Genomic DNA, 7,357 nt, shown 5'->3' on the forward strand with positions numbered 1-7,357 from the left:
GACTTCCAAACTGATGAAAAACGACACATGCTATAGTATGACTTCCAAACTGATGAAAAACGACACATACTATAGTATGACTTCCAAACTGATGAAAAACGACACATGCTATAGTATGACTTCCAAACTGATGAAAAATGACACATACTATATAGTATGGCTTCCTAATTGATGAAAAACGACACATACTTTAGAATAACTTCCAAATTGATGAAAAACGACACGTACTATAGTTTAACTTCCAAACTCATGAAAAACGACACATACTATCATATGACTTCCTTTCTGATGAAAAATGTCACGTACTAAATAGTATGACTTCCAATTTGATGAAAAACGACACATATTATACTATGATTTCCTCTCATGAAAAATACACATACTAATCTATGACTTCCAAACTGATGAAAAACGACACATACTATAGTAAGCATTCCTAACTAATGAAAAACGACACATACTATAGTATGACTTCCAAACTGATGACAAACGACACATACTATAGTTTGACTTCCAAACTGATGAAAAACAACACATACTATAGTATGACTTCCAAACTGATGAAAAACAACACATACTATAGTTTGACTTCCAAACAGATGAAAAAGAACACATTCTATAAAATGACACACACTATAGAATTACTTCCAAACTGATGAAAAATGACACATACTATAGTATGACTTCCAAACTGATGAAAAACGACACATACTATAGTAAGCATTCCTAACTGATGAGAAACGACACATATTATATAGTACGACTTCCAAACTGATGAAAAAAGACACATACTATAGTATGACTTCCAAATTCATGAACAACGACTCATACTTTCATATGGCTTCCTAAATGATGAAAAATGACACACTATAATGACTTCCAAACTAAATAAAAATAACCAGATAACCAGAAAAATAACCAGACATATCCCACTTATCACCAAAATATTCCCAGCAGACTCCTTTGGAGTTTAGTAAACGGCACTCTATTTACTTGAAGACCTTGAATATTAAAATTAATTGACCCAATTAAACAAAACTACATGATTGGGTTTTAAAAAAAGAAAATACATGTTTACCTGAACAACACCTCTTGAGCATGAGACAATTTAGTGTGCTTTAGGAAACTTTTTGATATTACATTGACACAACATAATAATATTAAGTCCTTAGTGACTTCACTTATGAGCCACTGAAAAGAGATCCAGGAAGTGGTTACAAGAAGAAGTTGATAGATGCTTGAAACATTTGGAGCAGGACAAGGCTGTTGACCATATTCTGTACCACAGATTGTATCCAGGGGCCACGTCTTGTCTGTATGGGTTACCCAAAAATCAAAAACAGGATGTACCATTAAGACCAATACTCAGCACTTAATTGGCAGCTCAGAACATCACCTATAGAGCACCATGGATTTTGTGGATAAGGTGAGGGATGCCATCATGGAGACTGATGAAACAATGGACTCTTTTGATGTCACATCATACTTTACATGCATTTCTTTTGATGAAGCAGTGGAGGTGACCTGTTTAAAGTCAAAATCAGACACCACTTTTTAGCCACCATTCTCACCAGGCAGGACCACACTTTCCACAGAACTACTGTGCCAACTCTTGAAACTGTGCCTGCAATCAACCTACTTCACATATGAGGGGCAATATCATAGGCAGAAACATGGGTGTGCTATGGGGTCTCCAGTTTTTCCTGTTGTTGCCAACCTGTATCTGGAGGAGGTAGAAACGACAGCTTTCATGTCCTTTTCAGGGACACCAGCGAGCCATTGGTTCAGGTATGTTGATGACTCTTGGGTTAAAATTAAATCTCAGTAAGTCCAACATTTCACTGATCACATCAACTCTGTGGATAAATATATAAAGTTCACATGAGAAGATATAAAAAATGGCAAGTTGGCTTTCTTGGACTGTGAGGTCTCACTTTCTGATGGAGGTCATTTGCAAACTGAGGTGTACCACAAACCCACCCACACAGACCACTACTTGTTGTTTGACTCCGATCACCCTCTGGAGCACAAGTTAGGAGTCATCAGGACTCTGTACCACAGAGCAGACAGCGTCCCCACTAAATCGGGAGCCAGGCAGAAGGAGAAATCCCACACAAGACAGGCTATAGAGCAATGTGAATATTTTAATGGGACCTTCCTGAAAGCAGAGAAGAAACCCAAACAGGACTCCAGTCAGCCATCAGGTGAAAAGGAGGAACTCAGACCCAGACCAGTGGTCATTCTGTATGTTGAGGGGGTATCAGAGAAACTGAGACGTTTATTTTCTAAACATAACGTCCCAGTGGCTTTTAAACCCCAAAATGCATTACGGCAAAGACTGGTTCATCCCAAAGATCCAGTCCCCCGGCACAAACCGAGTAATATTGTGTATGCTGTTCAGTGTCAGGAGGGCTGTGATCAGTCTTACATCGGGGAAACTAAACAGCCCCTGTTCAAAGGATGGCCCAGTACAGAAGAGCAATGTCATCAGACCAGGACTTTGCAGTCTACACTCATCTCCAGGCCAGATGTCACTCTTCCAGGGATGAAGATGTTCACACCCTTGATAGAGAGAAAGAATGGTTTGAGAGATGAGCAAAGGAGGCCATCTTTGTGAAGAGAGCCCATCAATCGTTAAACAGGGGCGGAGGCATCCGTTTCCAATTGTCCTCCTCTTATAATGCTGTTATTGCTAGTATCACTCAGCCCTCTGTGAACAACAAGTGGCCACCAGGGCACTAACAATCAATTGTTAGGCTGGTGGTCCTCCTTTTGCATGTGAACAACTAGTTTTAGCTGTCACCAGCAAGCTGGTTGATCTACTATGAGAACATGCTGTTTATAAGACTGACTTTGCTTACAGCTCCTCAGACTGAAGAAGTCTTTTAAGAATAAAGAATGTCTCCACAAAGAAAGGACCCGACTCTAACTTGTTACATACAAAAAGTTACATTTATTGTGCAAAATCATAGGAGCCTGTGATTGACAACATTGGTTTTGTTGTATGCACAGATATGGTTTGAAGGCTAAAACTGGATTATTTAAATTCTGGGTGTTTGCAATCTCTTTTTATTTTTCATTGTGAACAACAGCCGAGTTTATTGTCCTCCTCTGTAGAAGTACCGTTTAGTCACACACAATGAATTCCTTGATATAATCCAGAATAGCAATGACCTCTCAGCTTTAGGTCTGTATCCTGCATAGATCATTATCAGGAACTTTTCATCTGCTTTGGATGCAAATGAAGAGGTATGATAGATAGCTCAGAAAACCGAGTACTGTTGTGTATGCGTTTCAGTGAGATGTCTATGGTAATATTGTCTGACTCTCTGAGCTTCTAGTCGGAAATCTTTTATGCAAAGTCACCTAAAGAGGCCATAAGTTGGTAAAGCCCCTTCCCTTCATATTTGGCCAAAACATGAAAAGACCCCTTAAAATCTCCTTGTCTAAGTCTGAGAAGCAGCATAAAACCTTGGGCTTGGAGGCTCAAATGTGCAAATATATGAGAAGCAAACACATCGTGCAGAGCTGGCTTAGAGTTCCTGAGTGGCTTGACTCGTCAGCATTTCGTTAACCTCGGGTTGGCTTCAGCCTGGGACATGCCGCCACACTTACAGTATTCACCTGGGGCATCCAGGAGACAAACGTCGACTCTAATCTACGGACGCACATGGTGCAGGTGAACAAAGGAAGGATAAGGGACAGAGAACAGGGGCTCAGTGCAGAGGCTCTACCATGTCATGGTATTTATGGCCCGTGTGAAACTGACAGAATAGATACGACGCCTGAGGACAGAGTTGAAGCAGGGAGAATCATGTGGATGAGCCAGATTTGTTTTGGAAGCCAGGCAAAGATAGAGAGACAAAGTGGAGTTTTGTGAAGCTCTGAAATCTCTGTGGCTCAAGCTTTGTTCTTCCAGACACACCAGTGACCCATTAAGTAGCGTTTTCATTAACTCCAATGCTCAGCTTATGGAGCTGAGAATAGACTAAGAGCCTCATTCACTGTACATTTTTCTATTCCTACAGGTAAAAATAAGAATTAGATTTCCATTGACATTGGTCAGAAGGGCATCCCTAGGAAAGCGATCTCAATAAATGAACAAATGAATGAGCCAAACAAATGAATCATATTTTCCTTAAAGCTATAAAGCTAGCTGACAAGGAAAAAAGATCATTGGATGCAAATCTGAAGCTACTCCGCTGGACATTTCAAAACTAAATGAGGTAATGGTCCCAATTCGCCCAGACTCCACTAAATGCAAATCCCTTCTTTGTTGCGTCATAACATGAACATATTGTGGTATAGAAAATATCTCAATGCAGCCTCCCTCAGTTTTGTGTGCCTATAATGACTTTGTGCTTTGCTTATTGCCTGAAGATATAGCAATTTTTTTTTTTTTTTTTTTACATTGAACAGTCTGGTTTTTTTTTTGTGTGGTTTTTTTCTTCAGTTATCTTTACTTTATTGTCGTTGAATATATTTTTATTGTCTAATGTATTAAATATACATTAATATAGTTAAACAGAGTAAAAACCAAGACGTGAACAAGATGCTATGTTGGGCTGAGTTTACAGGGAAAACAACAACAGATTTAAAATATATTTTGAACACCACGTTGGTAAACTTAACTTAAAGCTGATCATTTTTCAAATATTATCACTGATTATTAGGGGGTGCACCGATAAATCGGCCCCGATTTCCTTAATTTTGGGAAATCGGCCTATACTTGCATGAGAAACCGATTTTACCGATTTTTTAGTTTTAACAACAATTGTCTAAACCATTTATATTTCAAAGCACTACCTCATGGCTAGTTAAAACAAGTTTGTATTGTTTCTAGGATATTGTTCAAGGGTATGTTTTTCAACAAAATAATATTGGCAAATTGAAGGTACATTGTGACCTAATAACACCTGACAGTGTCGCTTATAAAACAAAATAGGTATCGGCCAAAATCGGAATCGGCAGGTCAGACTTTTTAGAAATCGGTGATCGGAGATCGGCCAGAAAACTGTGATCGGTGCACCCCTACGATTATAACATGTTATAATTACCATCATCAATAATTACAATCTTTCAATTAATCTTAATGTTACTCTGTGCAATAATCTGTGTTATATATATATATATATATATATATATATATATGTATGTGCAATATGTGCATCTAAGCAATATTACTACCTGTGAAATACTTTGTTTATACAATTCTGTCCTACTTGCACAGCTATTCTACCATGTTGTTTACTATATCTATTTTGAACTTTGTAAATATTATTTTTCTTTTTCACTTTTTGTTACTTTATTTTGTAAATTTTTGCACATTTTAGTACTTCTTGTTTTTATAGCGAGTCAAATTGGTTCTTCTCATCCTGAGCATTTCATTGCATCGTTGACCTTTTGTTAACATGTATATGAAAAATAAACAAATAACAATAATTTATTTTCAGAATTGTTTCCGTTTTCTTTCTAAGCCATCTCTTCACTTTTACTGCAGAATACATGTTTCAAATTAGGAAAATATGAGTCCAAGTCATAAACTGATATATTATGTTGAAATACAGTACATATACATTATCTCAGTAATTTACTACAATTACACTAAAAGGTCATACTCAATAATCCAGATTTAAAAAATCCAACAAAGTTAAGTCAGGTCAAGTTTACTGCAATTACCTTAGTACTATGATCAGAGTCAGAGTTTCTTTATTTGTCATTCGCACCACATGTTATACATGTGGTGGAACAAATTTGTGTACACAGGGTCCCAGTTACATCAAACAAATGTAAAAGAAAAACAGTAATATGATCTTAGATATGAAGTAAGAAAAACATTAACTAAAAATACACTAAGCACTAGTAGCATAAAAACAATACGCCAAACAGCAGAACAAACATGAGTCTGTGTGAGCAGATGAGCACGAATGAACACATCAACATGAAACAGATCAGCAGCAACATGATGCGATTTTTCACAGTGATTATTCTGGTTAGATATGCATGAGTTTAACAACCTGAGGGTAGAAGCTGTTCCTCAGTCTAGTGGTTCTACACTTAATGCTCCTTACTCTCCTTCCTGAGGGGCGCGGGGCTAAAAGTGTGCGTGTTGGCTGAGTGGGGTCCTTCATGATGCAGGTGGCCCCCTTCCTGCATCTGGAGGTGTAGATGTCTGTGATGGTGAGGAGGCTTGAATGATTGAATGATTACAGTATTACTTTTTCATTCATTTAACCTTTATTTATCATACAAAGTACTTAGATTACATCAGTAGGGGCATGTTAAGAGTAGTAGAATGTGACAGGATCAGTATTCTTACATTTTTTCCAATCCTTATTTATAATAATTTATACATTTCTGCCAGTGTGGAGTGTTTAGTTTTAGGGTTAGGGTTAAGAAGGTAATGACCCACAACTTAGTAGAGGGATGATGAAGTGCACAAATACTACAGCTGAGGCTTCATAAACATTTCCAGAAATACTATGCACCTTGATTTCCGTATCAGAAAAGTTCACCTGCTCACCTTACATTTCTTCCAAGAAGAATCTGTGCAGATGACATGATATAACTTTTTTGGTGATTTATTTACCTGGATGACTGAGCTTACATATACTTTTTGAACCATTTTAGCTTGGTTGCCCTCAGGCTAGTTCGGTGATTAGCAAGCGACCTTCAGGCTTATAACAATTGATTTTTATGCACTAATAATCTATTGTTTATTGATGGTCCCCCTTTTTGCATATGTAAAGCCAGTTTCTGGGATTTCCACAGAAGGCTGGCATAAAACAATTCAATAAGGTGCTATTTATATGACATATTTTGGTGGCAGGCCACAGACTGACGAAGTCTTTTGGATGAAAGATGAAACGTTTCTCCCAAAAAGAAACTGTCCAGATGACATGATTTAACTTTTTTTGTGATTTATTTACCTGAATGATTGAACTTACATACCAGTACTTTTTTTTCACCTGCTTTGCCTCAGAAATTTGCCACAGCTTTAAAGAAAACCTAATAGGCAAGTTGGTTTGAATGTTTTAACAATCCAGTGCTGTGAATTTTACAAATATGAATTACAAACAGAGCACAGACAGAGGTGGGGAAATAAATCTGGTCCACAAGCACAGATTTACAACCAAGCTGAAGTTTAGAAATAGGAACATGGTATTAAGATGCACACAGAATGCTTTTATAAATCTGATCTTTTGCTGACCTTGCGCTCCCTTTCAGTGTGGGTCTTTTGCTAGTTTTTACCATGCGTTCTCACCCACAGTGAAAAATTTAATGTCATGAAAAATCCCACCTGCCTAATGATGCTTTTACTTGAGTCGGAATAATGATTTTGCAGAAGCAGATTGCG

General features: G+C 37.6%; 1 protein-coding gene across 1 annotated transcript in view; it reads right to left on the reverse strand.

Moving 5' to 3' along the window:
• LOC119424560 (matrix metalloproteinase-17) overlaps positions 1-7,357 on the reverse strand; it is a 60,618-nt gene that overhangs the window by 16,146 nt on the left and 37,115 nt on the right. The gene's annotated exons all lie outside the window — the stretch shown is intronic.

This window comes from Nematolebias whitei, chromosome 18, assembly GCF_014905685.2.
Source record: "Nematolebias whitei isolate Nwh7 chromosome 18, NemWhi1, whole genome shotgun sequence".
NCBI classification, from domain to species: Eukaryota; Metazoa; Chordata; class Actinopteri; order Cyprinodontiformes; family Rivulidae; genus Nematolebias; species Nematolebias whitei.